A 14,733-nucleotide genomic window follows, 5' to 3' on the forward strand; every position below is an offset into this window, starting at 1 on the left:
TACAAATTCCCATAAATAGAAGCGCCATCCGCGCCACCACGAAGCTGCAAGAAGTCCATTCCAACGATTTATAGTCCAGCAGCTTCGAATGGTCAAAATCTTTGCCTCCTTTCGGTTCGATCTACCGCTGTTCCCATACTACGAATCACGCGATAAAAGGAACACGGTCGATCGGCAGATTCGAACTTGCAGAGGAACATAATGGACGTGGTCGTAGGTCAAGAGCGCGCGATACGCGCAGTCATAATAGGAAGGTCGTTCTGATCGGCGTTTATCGGTCGGTGGAGTTTTTCAAACGGGCGTATTCATCAGAAAATATGTTGGCAAACAGCGTTGCCAAACAAAGCTCCTTCCTTTCTCCACGATACGCCGCGATTACGCGCGCATTCCGCGCATTACCGGTGGCACGCGCCGATTACGTAAAACACGGCTCGCTGCCGCATCCATAATGTACGAGTCGGCTTCGCCAAAGCACGCCAGGTCTGTCTCGGCCGCGAAAACACGCCGTGTGTTCGAAGCCGTACGATCCTATCGGTTCGATCTCGCTCCGGCTATCGTTCCCTTTGCTCCATCTTCCTTTTCGTCTCTCTCTCTCTCTTTATCCTTCGCTTCGTGCACGTCCAGCTGGAATAAGGAGCACAAGCAAGGCCGTGGTCGGCGGTACGCCGCGGTCTAAACTTGTCCGGCGATGAAAACTTGGCACGAAACATCCTAGTGACCCCATTGTCTGCTTTGCTCGCAGAGGCAACACTCTCCTTCTTCCAGGCCCCTCCGCCTCCATTAAGCCCGAATTAACAAAGGGTAGATGTACTCGCGCCCACGACCCCCGACCTGCGAGCCTGCCACACCGTTTCCCCACCTCCTGCAGCTTCTCCGTCTCCTCATCTCCCTCCTGCTCCACCAACACCGACTCCTCCGCTTCTAACCGCCGCCGCTTTATGGCCGTCTCTGTTGCGTACCAGGGGCCATTTGTTTCTAACTGCCAGGCAAACACCAACACCCTCCGATCCGACCACCGGTCAGAGCAACAGGTCCTTCAGGACGCGATCACACGTTGGCCGCCAGCTTCCTACGCGCTGGCAAAGCCTATGCACCGTCCACTGGCCCAAGGTGTTCGCTGAGAGGATTCAGGACGCGGACGAGTACAACAGGAGACGAGATACGGCTCGAGGATGTGGAAATTTTGCCGATGTGGAATTGTTTGCCGAGGATGGCGAGGAGTGTGAGAGGGTTCGAGCAGGTACGAGATTTGCTACACGGACAGGTTTCCACTGTGTGCGCTTTTGTGTTTCATACGAGCAGGGGGAGGAGGAGAGTAGAACGGTTTCCTGGTCGTTTTGGAAGATTTCACGCAATTGTTTCGTTGATTTGTATATTCCTGTCCGTATAACAGGTGGTTGGGTTGTACTCGAAGAAAGCTTCCTACTTCTCCGAGGCAAGTGGATGAGGCGAACGAAGGGAATGTTTATATCTCGCGCAGGAGATTCAACTCTCTCTCTTATGCTTCCGAAATTAATTCGATGAACATTCCATAGATTTCGTTCGATAGAAATTCACAGAACAATGGTCGCGATATCGGCAACTAGGATTTTAAGTACGTAGTTCCGCGAAGAATATTTCCATCGTTATCAAATCGGCCAGTTAGATGAAAAAGATGAAAAACGTTTGAAAAAATTCATCGACGAGCCCACCGTCGTCGTACACCAGCGACGAGTTCGATTTTCCATTTTTTCCCGTGTCCGCACACAAGCAGAAGGCGCGAGTTGGTGAGTTGGTGGAACTCGTTAACGAAATCCTGAAGGCAATCAATCCATCGCGTTCGGAACGCACGCGACCGGAAATAAATCGTCGGATCACGAGCCATGTCGTTCGACACAGTCGCCACGGAGTACATTTTTCTCCCCCCCTTTTTTTTTTTTTTTCAAACTGGGTCAACGTGTGACACGGTATGGAAACTATAATAAATCTTGCTGGTGGGTGGCGTGGGACTTGACCTTGCCGCTTGAACTTGTCCCCTTTCCCGACAGCGTAGTTTCGACCGCCATATAACTTCGCCAGTCATTCTTCTTCCCCTGTTGGATCGCCGTAACTTGAATCATAAACTTCCGAGAAATAAAGGATTCGCGGAAACTGCCGTCGGATTCTGCGACGTACGAGCTTCCGGGGCATTTACCTCTGTCTGGCCGGCTCTCCTTCCATTGTTGCTGAACGTCGATTGTCCCTGTTCCTTCGCCAACCGCTGTCTCTCGAATATCTGCACCGGCGTTGCGTAAAATACAGACGTTTCGTACAATGGCTGGCAAATCTATACAACGTTTAACTGTTCACGAAATATTCGATGTACTGTACGACGATGCTAACGAGTTATCATTAGAATCGTTGAAGAACAAAGGAGCGTGTCGTTAGAGCAAACGCGACCACACTTTTCGCAGGAGATTTTCAAATAGACGAGCATCGACAGTGGTAGGCAAAGTATGATCAGCAAACCGCCAACAATAGACCGTTCAAGCGTTGCAAATATTTTAGTTGCCTCTCGTAATTATTTACACACGCATCGGCGCAACATAACTCCCTACGAACTACGCAGCATCCTGCGTGCTCGCAAATATTGACATTAAAATTCCATTGGCCGAATCGCGGGACAGGAAGCATCGACGAAACGTTCGACCGAATAGTAATAATGGAAAAGGGTTGCTGTAATACGGAGCCAGCTTCGCTATATTTCCGGTAATTCGAGTAGACCAGCGAAAAATCGCGCAAGAATTTTCCTTCCGTGCAACTGTTGCGTAACTTGTGTCGATTTCTCTGCGTTGTATCTTCCTTAGTATCGCGTGTTATTGGATTAAACCATAAATAATGGATAGTATCGAATATAGCGTTGTAATTATGGTAAATCTATGCAGGATATTTCTGCCGTATAAACAAATTGTAGCAGCTTTTGACACGCTGCTGAACTAGAACGAACGAACACGGATTCTTTTTTAAATTTCAAGATTAATGTTACAATAAGCACGGAGAATGATATATACGACACTTAGGATCATAACTAAAACCGTCTGTAACTGTAACGTAAACTAGATGACTTTTCCGCTGATTGAGTTCGCAGGTCAGTTCAACTGTCCTGGCCTTTGACCGATTGCGCTGTGTCGTATGCACCAGGACCAGCTCGAAATCCATGGAAATGGAGTCACTTTTTTGAAACATGAAAATACAAGTTGGAGTAACCAACTTTCGCGAATCTCGTCAGACAGTGCAGGCCTATCGATTCGCGTGCGCTCGCAGGACGACAGGACACAGAAGGGGAAGGTCGTTTCACGTTGCGGCAATAAGAAGACAACGCGAGAGCTTCGGTCGGCAATCCGTTTGGCGACGAAACAAGCGCGCAGCGACGTTGGTAACGGCGCGAGGCTGCGAAATAAATGGAGGGAATGCCAGCGTAAAACGTCGATAAGCCGAAGAGATGAAAGGGCGAGAACGAAGCCCGTAACTGGCGGTACATGTGGGCCAACAGTTTGTCGAGGTGACGTCGCTACGATATGGGGGCAGGTCAGTGATATCCAAGCGGAGTTTAAACGGTTGTTCGCCTGGCTACAAACTCTCGATGGCCAGTGAAGGCTCTCGAACTGCTCTCAAGCACGCTGCAACAAAACAAACCTGTCGACTTCGTTCCACTGGTCGCCCCTTCCAGCGCTCTTTACTACCCTTCCCTCTACAAATAATAATACTATCGAATCGCTTTTCTACCTGCTCCTTGCAGACACAAACGCGCGCTGTTCTACGTGTTTCGTCCACGTGTCTTATTCGCTCTTTAAGTTTGCTATTATTTTCTTGCAAAACGAACGGAACCTTTGCAACAGCCTGGAAGATTATTACGCCAACGTTTCCCCTTTTCCACGAGATTCTTTCGCCAAAGTGCGCTGCGTCTCGTCTTAGCAGCGTGTGATTCGAGCAGCCGCAAGCCCAAGCACGGTTCATCCCCGTTGCTAGCTGGTAGTTATTATGCGTGGGGCGAGTTTCAAAGACCGTGATCGTAACCTAACAATCAGGGCTCCGGGTAGTTAGTGGGGCTATTAGCCGACGTCGCTGTGCCGCCCAGTAATCAACGCCTGGGCCGCGTGCTCCTGGTGAACGATAGAGCAAGAGTGAAACAGAGAGGGACGAGGACGCAAAGAGGAGAGGCAGGACGCCGTTGCACGCGCTTTGAGCCACTGAAACACCGTAACGGCACAATTATCGTTAATCGGCGAATCGTAACAGGGCGTTAGGTAGGCGGCTGTCGCACGATGAAGAGCGCGACGACGGCAACGCGTGCAGGCAACAGGGATACAGACAGGGATACCTTCATCGACTTGGCGATCATCTGAAAAAGCTGCTACGCTTCAAACAATTTGCTCGCCGTGTCGCGATTTAACGGCCATTTTATGCTATCTCGTGTATCTTTATGGGTCGTTTGGTTCAACGTTTGGCTTGTTAATCCTGTACTTTGTCCATGTTACGCGCTATTATATAGAGTGCCGTGAATAATTACCGACTTATCGAGAACGTACTTTTACGTTCGTGGCAATGTTGCAACGAAAATTCAGGAAATCGTCTGCACCACTCAGGCAAAATCGAAGAAAGAGGAAGCAGGCATTTTCTGCTTCTTCGAACTTCGCAAGGAAATAAATCTTCCGTCAAAGCTGTGCTTTTCGTCGTGCAAAAGTATGAACTCGCCTGTTAATTTTCTCGCTCGTTCATCCTACGTTTGATAATGTCCAGGCCACTGAGTCGAGACTCGGTCGAGTTATCGCGCGTGTAGTCAGAAGATTTTCGTTATTCGAGTTAGGACGACGATTATGTCGGTCCTTGTGACGCGAATAGTAAATTTATCGTTTCCTTCGTGTACAGAAGTGCTTGCACAAGTTCCTGCGCCATTCTCCTGCGAATCTCTCTTCTGACGTTTCTAACTTTCCCAGTCATTTTTCCCTGCCAAGTGTATATCACTTTAATCAAATTTTGTACATTATATCGATAAGATTGCCTCGATAAAACGATCCTTAAATCGCGTCGGAATTTCGGACAATAGACGAATGAAATACACGCGTACGTAAATAAGCGTCTGAAGGAGTAGCATATTTATGGAAGTTTTAAGGAGATAAGGAATTGCTCGATCAGACAGCAGCATCGTTAGCCCAACTTGAGTTTCCAGCAACGTTATTAGCTCCTCTCAAGAAGAAGGTAAAACCAAGGAAAAAGGCAATATATTGATAGAGATTCAAGTAGAAACAGCGATCGCGTCTGACTAAGCGCTTCCTTATCTCCTTAGAACTTTCCTAAGTACTCGGTACACGATACTCGTTTCAGAGTGCGTGTCTCATTTTTCAATTTCCATCGATGTATCATCTCATGGCGAGTGGAAGAATATTGAAATTTATTTATTTATTCGTACATCGTTCTTTCGTCTTTGTTGATTTTACCTCGCAACAGCGGTCTAAAAGCTGCACCGCATTCGCAATGCAATTTTTACACATTCCAATTTTACACATTTACAATTGTTACATTTACATCGTTTATCGATCTAATTGCTTCGTTTCTAACGATCGTTTCACGGTGTCTTCTCGACCCGACTTTCGCGTTATTCATTCAGCGGCATAGTAAAACAGCGTCGTGTGCAGTATTTCGCGTAACATTTCAATGAACAAAGCGCGTAAATTAAAATAAATCGATTAATTCATCTACGCCCGATGGTTTACCTCAACGAACTGCAATATCATGTAAATTACATTATCGTGGAGTCCAACAGAGCCGCTCGATTCACCGGCAATTATAATTTCCATTGTGTCGTCGTTATTTATTCTAATGTATGGAAACGATTTTCCAACATTAAGCTTAGAGTCTCGGGCCAGAAATTCAGCTCGCTCCGTTTCAGTCACCAGCTGCGTTCCTTTATGCCTTGTACTTTTTAACGAACAACTTCGTTTCTCGATAAACTGCTTTGTTTAGCAAGTTTGTAATTGTCACGCGTACCTCGCGGTTTATCTTTATTTACGTTGGTTTCTCGCCGCGATCGAATGGAAATCGTGCAAGCACGTAATTTGTGTAAGTTTGAAATTCGATGTCAATTAGATGGCACCCAACGATATTGGGAAATTTGCGAAAAGCGCGGTCGACTGGTTTGCCTTTTGAGAGAAAACGAGGCACGAGACCGAAGAACGTAAGTGAGACACAGGTTTTAGCCAACGATAATAAATAAAAATCGCAGGCTGTTTTTTAAAATCTTTTTAACAATTTGTTGCTGTCCTTTCTTGGAGCAAAGCAAGGAGAAAATGCCAGGACGAAGTTTAGAGTTACAACAGCGTATCAGAATACTACTTACGTTTCTGGTCACAAATTTTACCGAAATCCTCAGGTGGAAAGTTGCACAGGTCAAATTATTTTTAATAAAAATTATGCCTCGTATTATTTGATATTCAATGTTTATTAATCGATAATTCGCTCAATTTCACTTCACTTCAGACTTACAGCGAAGAAACGTAAGCGGATGCTCCCTATCTTATCGCAACTTATCTCAACCCTTGGCGATGATTTTTGCCAAAAAAGCAATCGTACGACTCACCTGTACAAACACTTACGATAGCGACTTCACCTTTTTATACATCGAATTACTTAATTAACCGACTAAGATACGCCAAAGTACAAAAAATACTATCTCTAACAATGTTTCGTTTACTGAGACAAGCTTTTGTCATTTTTGTTCTACGTGCTATCTCGTATGGATGATGATTCTCTATTAGAATCTACTAGTCGCAAATCATTCTGAACGTAATTAGATAGGACAATTACAACGATCGTATCACGGTACCTGACAGAGCCACTCTACGAAGGAAAGGAAAAAATATTCCTTCGAGTTGTTTGAATAAACGAAAGTGAGTGTCTATGAAGTGGGAAAAAACGATCGGCTTGTAGAAGTCGTTTATCGGTTCAATTTAAAACGAAAGTGCCTTCACGAGTGATTTCTTTCTCCCCATAAATACACCTGCACTTCTTATTTATTTTCCTCCTCTCTTAGCAAGTCGACGATAATCTTTTAAGACCATAATCTTGCGTATGACGTATAATTTAAGAGCAACGATACACCACACGATTCACGGGAAATTAAGTGAACAGCATTGGTTTACCTGAGAATTCGATCTTGAACTCTGCAGGGTATAGTCAGCTCTATTGTGCGACACAACTTTCTGTAGTTTGATGTATAGAACGATAGGAAATTCTGCTAGGAAAACTATAGCACTGCAGCTGTTAGTGCGAAAGATTTACTTAATTTTGTAATCTTGAGGTGATGTAATGGCCTTTTGCGTAAAAGGTGCGATAAAATAATAGGAAACTTTTGATCGTGTAATATCGTACACGTGTCCAGGTCTAATTAATTAATTACTCGATCGATGGAAAGTTTGATTAACCAACTGGTCTCGCGATACTCCACCATTTACACTGCCGTAGTGTTGGTTTCAAAATTTCGAAGCAGCTCGGACAATGAAAAGCCGAGACTTAGCGCCACCAATAGTTTGAATAATTTGCTGTCAAACTTGGACTGGTCTAAGAATCGTTCGTGACCAAATTCTGTAAGAGACGACGAGGTAAATCGCTTAGAAGGAAACAAGCCTACGGTGGCCTACACGAGCGGAACAGGTATCTGGTCTATCTTATCGCAAGCTGGAAGAAACCAGCGAACCCGATCCTCGTCTGCTCTCAACTGTCGGCAGGTCGCGTGTAACCTGGCGCGCGATAATTACACACGCGAATTTCACTTTCGACCTCCGATACCGATCAGCGATTTGCTCGCATGCAGGTGCTCTGAACGTGCCTGCTCTCTATCTTATCGCCTTACAACAATGTCATCCGTACCTTCTCTCTCAGCTACCTGTTTCCATCCTCCTTCGTAGTGGTTCTTTATCCTTGGGCTGCTTACGACGACGCTGCACACCAAGTCCAAGTAGCGAAAGAGCGAGAGAACGTACAAAGAGTGAAAAAGAGAGAGAGAGAGAGAGAGAGAGAAAGGGCGGCGTACTACGCGCGTACTCTCGAATACGATGTGACTGGGCGTTAGGTCGTGTCCGTGCAGACCTCACACCTACCAAAGTTCCGTAGTCATGAATGAACTTCCTTGTGTGGAACCGTTTATGCTTTCCCTTCCTGCCTCCGCCTCTCGTCGTTCGTTTCACACGTGTACGTATACACGGGCTGCGTGTGCGTGAGACCATTGTGTGTCTGCCTGTGCGACTCTCTCGCTCGCTCCTCTCTCTGTGTATGTGTGTAAGCGCGGTGCACGTCCTCCCGTGGGGGTTAAACGGCTTCCCAACGTGGTCAATAGTTTCCCGATCCCTCCCTTTCCATCCCCTCGCCCCCCGCACACCCATCCGCCCGTCCACCCCATCCCGCTCGTTTCCCTTTAGTCGTCGGGCTGCCTCTGGCGCCGCGACGTTTCCTCTCAGCCACTTTATATCACGCGCCGTCCCAAAGAACAGAGAGAGCAGAGAGGCAGGTGCACGCCGGAGACGTGCAACACGTCCACCGTGTACACCGTCGTCCGACCCTCTTTTCCCTCCCGTCCTCCTTCGTCCTGCTCTTCCTGTTCCGCGCTGTCTTGTGCTCTTACATCCTCGCTGTCCTCCTTCTTCCTCTTCCTCGGGTTTCTCTCGTCTTCCCTTCTTTCTTTGAACCTCTCGATCCGGTCGCCGTGCCTTGTCTCACGCGACCGACCAGTCTAATCCGAAGATCGATCTCCGCAGCCCGAGCCACGTGCCAGTTGTCCTTTCAGGACACTGTCCTCTCGTCAGCTGGCCAAAACTCAGCGACTTCGATCTTCTAGGCTGGTCTTTCGACTGGCAGCTTCTGTTTGGTTCGAAGAGATCGTCAGGAGGGAAGGCTCCTGGAGTTGAGGCTCCAACATGGTTCACCTCGTGGTGGATACCTTTTTTAGGAAATTCGTAGCACGAAGGGAAATTCTCTTCGTTCAATTGTTACTTGGCCAATAGCTTGGAGTCTGCGTACGTTTCGTGGAACACGTAGAACTAGGCACTTGCGTTACGGGGACGTAGAGTAGGCTTTAACCCTCGAAGACCGCAATGATCGTGATCCTGTAAGCTCTATGAGCGCGGCAAAGTCACAGTTTTCCAGATGCGAAGAAAAGTATATTGGCACACGCGTACAGGTGACTGGGTACACAGACTTGCGCACAGAATCGTACACCTTCGTGCAGATAGACGTAGGCAGGTAGCTGTTAGCTTAATAAGCTATACCGCACGTATAGAGGTGGCTTGAAGCGTAGCACTAGGTTCAAGTCTATCATCCGAGAAACAGCTGAGAAATACAAATTCATTTTGTTAAAGACTGTCAACTATGTGGAAAAATCAAGTAGAAAAGTATACGCAGCGGGGAAACTCGGAGAGAAAAGAGGACGGGGATTGACGTTTCACGCGTTTCAAAATTAAACAGAGAGATATTTGCTGTCGATTAGTGAAATATTTGACATTTGTTCGTTGACGAGTCGTCATGCGAATCGTTTCACTGGCCGAACTCTCACGAGACACCGTGACGACCATAAATCAACCGGCGGCGGTAAAAATATCGACCTGGAGGGCGTGCAAAGTGATTGCGCTGGTATTATAGACGATCAAGCAGCCGTAACATCGGTACGACCCAGGGTGCTCGACCACGTGGCGAATTACACAGATTCTCCCACGCCACGCGGCTGCTCGTCCTTCACCTCCCTCTCTTTATCGCGTTCTCACCCTTTCTACCCTCTCTTTCCCTTTAATCTATCCAACCTTTAGTCTCCTTTCCGCCAACATCGCTTTGTCACGTACATGTGCTCGATCAGCTCCGCTCGTTCTCTTTTCTTTCTTCGTTTTCGTTCGCTGTGTATAGTCGATGAAACGAACACGATGTCGGCCAATGAGCGGTAAAATTAGCCTGACATTTCAATGTACGTGACGTTCGAATTTGCCGAGTAAATCTGTCGACACGCAGAAGCCAGGCAAACGCTGTTTTGTCAGTTTTTCTGCCACGTTCACAAGATGAAATTGTTAATCGTCTCTTGGATAGCCTTCGCGCTATCAGAATGTGTACACGCGTGCATATCGAAGCGCGCCGGCAAATATCGTGCAATTTAAAACGAATAACGAGATTTTATTTCTATATATTCTTCGTATCGTTCTTTGTAAAACGTTCCTGTAGGTAGAAGCTTCGTAGTTTGCTGGAAAATATGCGCTGCTGTTCTAATTTGACTCGAAACTACAATGGTTTCAAGTAAATTACGTGACACATTCAGACCTCGATATTCCACTCTTCTTATAACTATTTGAAACTCTTCTTATAATCTTGCCACGCAGAGGTATCGCGTCTGAATCGCGACATAAAATCGCTGTCTGTCACAGAAAGCCTTTAATCCTGGCGCGGTTTCCTCGCCCACTGCATAATTCTACTAATATCAACACCATCGACGCTCTCACGAAACGTCGTCATAACGCAGCGAAGGGTCCGGTTCACGACCTTGCCGTATTTTTCCTACCGACTGTACCACGTTCTGCTATCACGGTGACAGGAACACGAACAGAAAGCAGTTGCACAAAAGGTGCCATTCCCCTGCAACCATCTCCGCCAGCCGTTCATTGGCTCGTGAATGGCTTCGAACTATGTACTATTAGGCCATCAGCCACGACACAGCCAGTCGTTTTCCGTGTGTGTACGTATACCGTAACAGGGCAAAGGAGAAAACGAGACGGCGTAAACGGTGGGACAGAGACGAACGATCGGGGAACCAGGCAAGAATGAATGGCATACGCCGCGTTAATAGCTTGTTCTCGCTTCAGGGTTGCGCGAGGTCAGTTCGCTTTTAACCGGCTCGATGCCCCGTTATAACTCGCACGACCGTCACCTGTCTTCTTTTTGGCCAGGCTGATACGTTAGAGGGATTTCGAGCGTGAACGCAACTTGCCGGGCTAAATTGATGACTGAATGGCTGGCTGAATGGGCCGGCCAAGGATTACGCTCGATCTACCGGCTATTTGGCAGTGCTTTATCTCGTGGCCGCTGGATACGCGGTCGTTTTCTATTTGGAGAGACTCCTTTTGCCTCTGTTGTATGCGTGATTCTTCGCAGTTAGCCGGTTCCTGACGTATTACGTGCTGGACCTATTGTTTTACGTGGATTCCCAACCACCAGACCCACGCTCAGACAGGGAATTAGTTTCATTACCACGTTTGGTTGAACAATCGAAGAGTCGGTAGAGTTGGAACGAAACGTTTAACGCGAAGGAGCTGCAGTTACTAACAAGTATGAAATTGCGAGGGATCTTACGAAACCGGTCGTTATCTTTAGGTGAAATTTTCTTGGAGCGCGACAGTGCCTTCGAGGATGAGATTGGTCTTTGAATAAAACGAGCCCAACTTGAAGCAATTTAACTTGCCCAACTTCCAACCTTCTTCGCTATACCAATTTTTTCCCTACGTTCCCATCATCGATCTCAAACTTCCCTCCAACCTATCTATACCATTCTCTAACGAACTTTATACACTGACCATTTTCCAAACTTTTCAGATTCCTTCGGACAATCCTTGAAACTCCAAGACACTTCACCGGCAGCCCACGAGCGAGCAGCGACAACCTGCGACTATGCGGAGTCAGGTACGATTTTTATTCTCCTTATTTGCTCATGGTTGTAATTAGGTGTGCGGATTTTTGCGCAAAATTCAAAGACACACGATGTAACACGCGCAAGGTGTACCAGTTTTTTGTCGGTTATAACATCTACTCTTTTAATCGCGTGGATGGGAATATTAATCCGCGTAAATATCCGTCTAGCTACGACACAAGAAGTTTGATTCGGCTTTTTGCTTCTCGAATGCACCGCTGTGTAGGACACCGAAAGGAAAAATACACCTGCGTTGTTCTGACACCAGCCTTCGTCTTCCACGTATATAATAATTGATAATAATAATAATTTTAAATAAATAATGGTACACGTGAATGGTAATTGACGTATCATGAGTACAAACTTTTAAAAAGTGGCTGGCGCTACAATTACAATCGAATATAGTTTTCACACCGACAAGGTACCGAATTTTGAAATTCGACTCGCCACGTTCTTCCTCTGCAATCTTCCCTCGAAAAGAAAAAGAAAAAAGAGAGGAACTCTTCATTCCCAATAACATGGAAGCATCCGAACAGTCATAAATGTCTATCTGTCTACCTTTGTCGCTCGCACGGAGTCGCGAGGACGAAGCGGCACAAAGCAAACGGGAATGTGATTTTTCTTGCCGGAAACCGCGCTCGACCGCCTCATCAGCAGGGAAACCACGCGTCTGCGGCGGCACGCGGCCGAGTTAATAGCCCTGCTTCAGGGTTGCCTCAGGTTAGTTGACGTTTACATAAATAGTCGGGACCGTGGCTCGTGCCGCTGTAAAAGAGAACGGTTCGACGGTGTCGTGCCTGCGGGGGAGGAAAGCGGCACGTTGACGTGTACACGCGCACAGGCTACCAACACGGATCCCATTAGAGCAAGATAGAATAATGAAAAGCAGGAAGAAAGAAGAGGGTCGCCAGTAACACGTTAAAGAGTGACGCAGAGAGACAAGGAGAGAGAAAGAGAGAGAGACAGAGACAGAGAGAGAGACAGAGAGACGAAGGAAACGGAAGGAGGCTTGGTCGCAACCGTGGCGGCAGTTGGTGACAGGTTATTAGTCTGCCGTAAGTCTGGCTGCGGTGAATGAGAATAATAGCTTAGGTGTGACATTGCCCCAGTGCCTAGACTCGTGCCAGGCGGTTTCCGTCTCTTTCTGTTCCGCCAACACGGTACCTCTTCGTCCACCTTCAGACTCCCTTTTGCTTCACCACGTGGCCCCGTCTTTCTTCGTTCCATGACGCTTGTGTTCGTGCTCCATCCGCTTGGCCGGCTGAAGCCAGGCATTATTGTCGTAATCTAGGTCTAGGCTTGCTCTCAGCAGGTGTCATGTGCCTATTGTTCCTCAATGAAAATCTCGGCCCCTCGGTCACGCCATCGGAAACCAGACGCGCGCGGTGCTCGTTCCTTGGCTGGTGAACACCGGCACGCGCCACTTCACAGAGACAGAGAAAGGTACGCCGCGGGACAAAACCTTCGCAGCGGCCGCGATTTGCGCACGGATTCTTCTACCGTCTATTTAGCCGCCGCGTTGGAACGTGCTCGCGCACACACAGAACACGTAGAACGCTCGCCTGCCCGTAAGTAAGTCTACTTTTACCTTCGCGTGTGCCTGCGAAGAGAGCAGCGTGCGTGCTGCTTGTCAAGCTTATCAAGAAACGAGGGAAATCGAGTTGCCTGCTCCTAATCTACGGATTGGGAACGTAGGAACGACCGGAGGAAGGTTTGCAGGTTTCAAAAAGTGGACAGCGATGCAGGTCTTCTCGAAGCTTCGGGTCTGCGACGGTTGGGTCGTTTCGCTCACTCGGTAAAGTTCGTGTCTGTTTTTGGTACTTTTATCTTTGGTCGAGAATACGAGCTACGTGATAAAAACAAACTATTAAAATAGGTACACGATGGAAATTATTCGTTGAACAGCGAGTCACGTGACCCGTAGATCCGAAGCACCTAAGTGAGCCAAGGAAACGTTACGGTTTGGAACGAGCACGTGGTAGCCAAACGTAGTTTACGATACACCTGTTCCGATACCACATAGCAACCTGAGTTATAAAAATGAACTTGACACAAAGATAACTCTACCTTGCTGACGTGTTTCCATCATATTCATGAAAATTCCGAGAACCTACTTTCCTACGTTTCGAAAACGTTCGAAAACGCTCGCCTAGTCCAGATAGAAGAACGCCAGCTATAGGAAAGGCAGCAGAGCTCATCAGGCGAGATCCAAACGAACTCTAACGTGTCGTTTCTGTGAGGCCGCGTGGGCAGCGCTTGTAATGAGAGCGCCAGATTTACGATCGTAATCAAACGTGACAGATAGCGCGTCAAAGAAAACAGGTCTGGTCGTTAGCTATGTGTCCCGTGCTTCTCTCCATCAGGTCTGGCTTCCACTCGTCTAACTCGGAATCCACCTACTCCCCGTCCTCCCTCTCTCTCTCTCTCTCTCTCTCTTCCTCTCCCTTTGCCTGTCTCTCTTTATCTTTCTTCTCGTACACGGATCGACCCTAGAAAGAACTGGCACGCGCCCAACCGCTCGTGCATTAAACAGAAGCCTTTCGCCTCTCTGTGGCGGGGAACAGGGCCATGTGTAAGTATGTATTACATGGATGTATCGCACGAAGCTGTAGAGCGAGGCCACCGTATAAGCTAAACAAATCCACGAACGCCGCGGCCGCCTGCGACGTCGTCCGTGTGCCGATTCGTCCATGTTGGTGACACACGTCGCCGGTGTATTGACATTGGTTAACGGCGGCCTGTCCCGTTGACATTGGCGGCGACGGTGGTTTGTCGGTCGGGTTCAGGTTCACGGAAGCCATTCACGTTTCGCACGCCGGCATAAAGAAGCGCCTGTGGCGCCTACGGCCGATAAACTGGGTTGCCGCCGCATTCAGAAGGGGATTTACGCGAGCTTTCGCGTTCCAACGTGCAGCAAGAGAGAGGGACAGAGGAGCTCGGGCAAATCGAGGTTCGTTCGCGTCGCTTCGTTTTGTTCCTCGTCGGAGGAGGCGGCTTTCCTCGAGCGGATCGAGGCTTTGCGATGTTTCGAGCCAGGACAATCGGGTGTTTTAAATTTGTAA

The 14,733-nt window shown here is 47.7% G+C and overlaps 1 protein-coding gene across 18 annotated transcripts in view; it reads left to right on the forward strand.

The window, feature by feature from the left end:
* Nucleotides 1-14,733, forward strand: part of LOC126874937 (zinc finger protein rotund) — a 406,667-nt gene that overhangs the window by 86,553 nt on the left and 305,381 nt on the right. For 14 of the 18 annotated variants that reach the window (XR_007693127.1, XR_007693129.1, XR_007693126.1 and 11 more), the window contains one exon: nucleotides 11,578-11,664. The exons of the other annotated variants lie outside the window; for them this stretch is intronic. The gene's annotated coding sequence lies outside the window, so the exon portion shown is untranslated. The remainder of the gene's footprint in view (nucleotides 1-11,577; nucleotides 11,665-14,733) is intronic. 18 annotated transcript variants of the gene reach the window in all.

Source organism: Bombus huntii, chromosome 17 (genome assembly GCF_024542735.1).
Source record: "Bombus huntii isolate Logan2020A chromosome 17, iyBomHunt1.1, whole genome shotgun sequence".
NCBI classification, from domain to species: Eukaryota; Metazoa; Arthropoda; class Insecta; order Hymenoptera; family Apidae; genus Bombus; species Bombus huntii.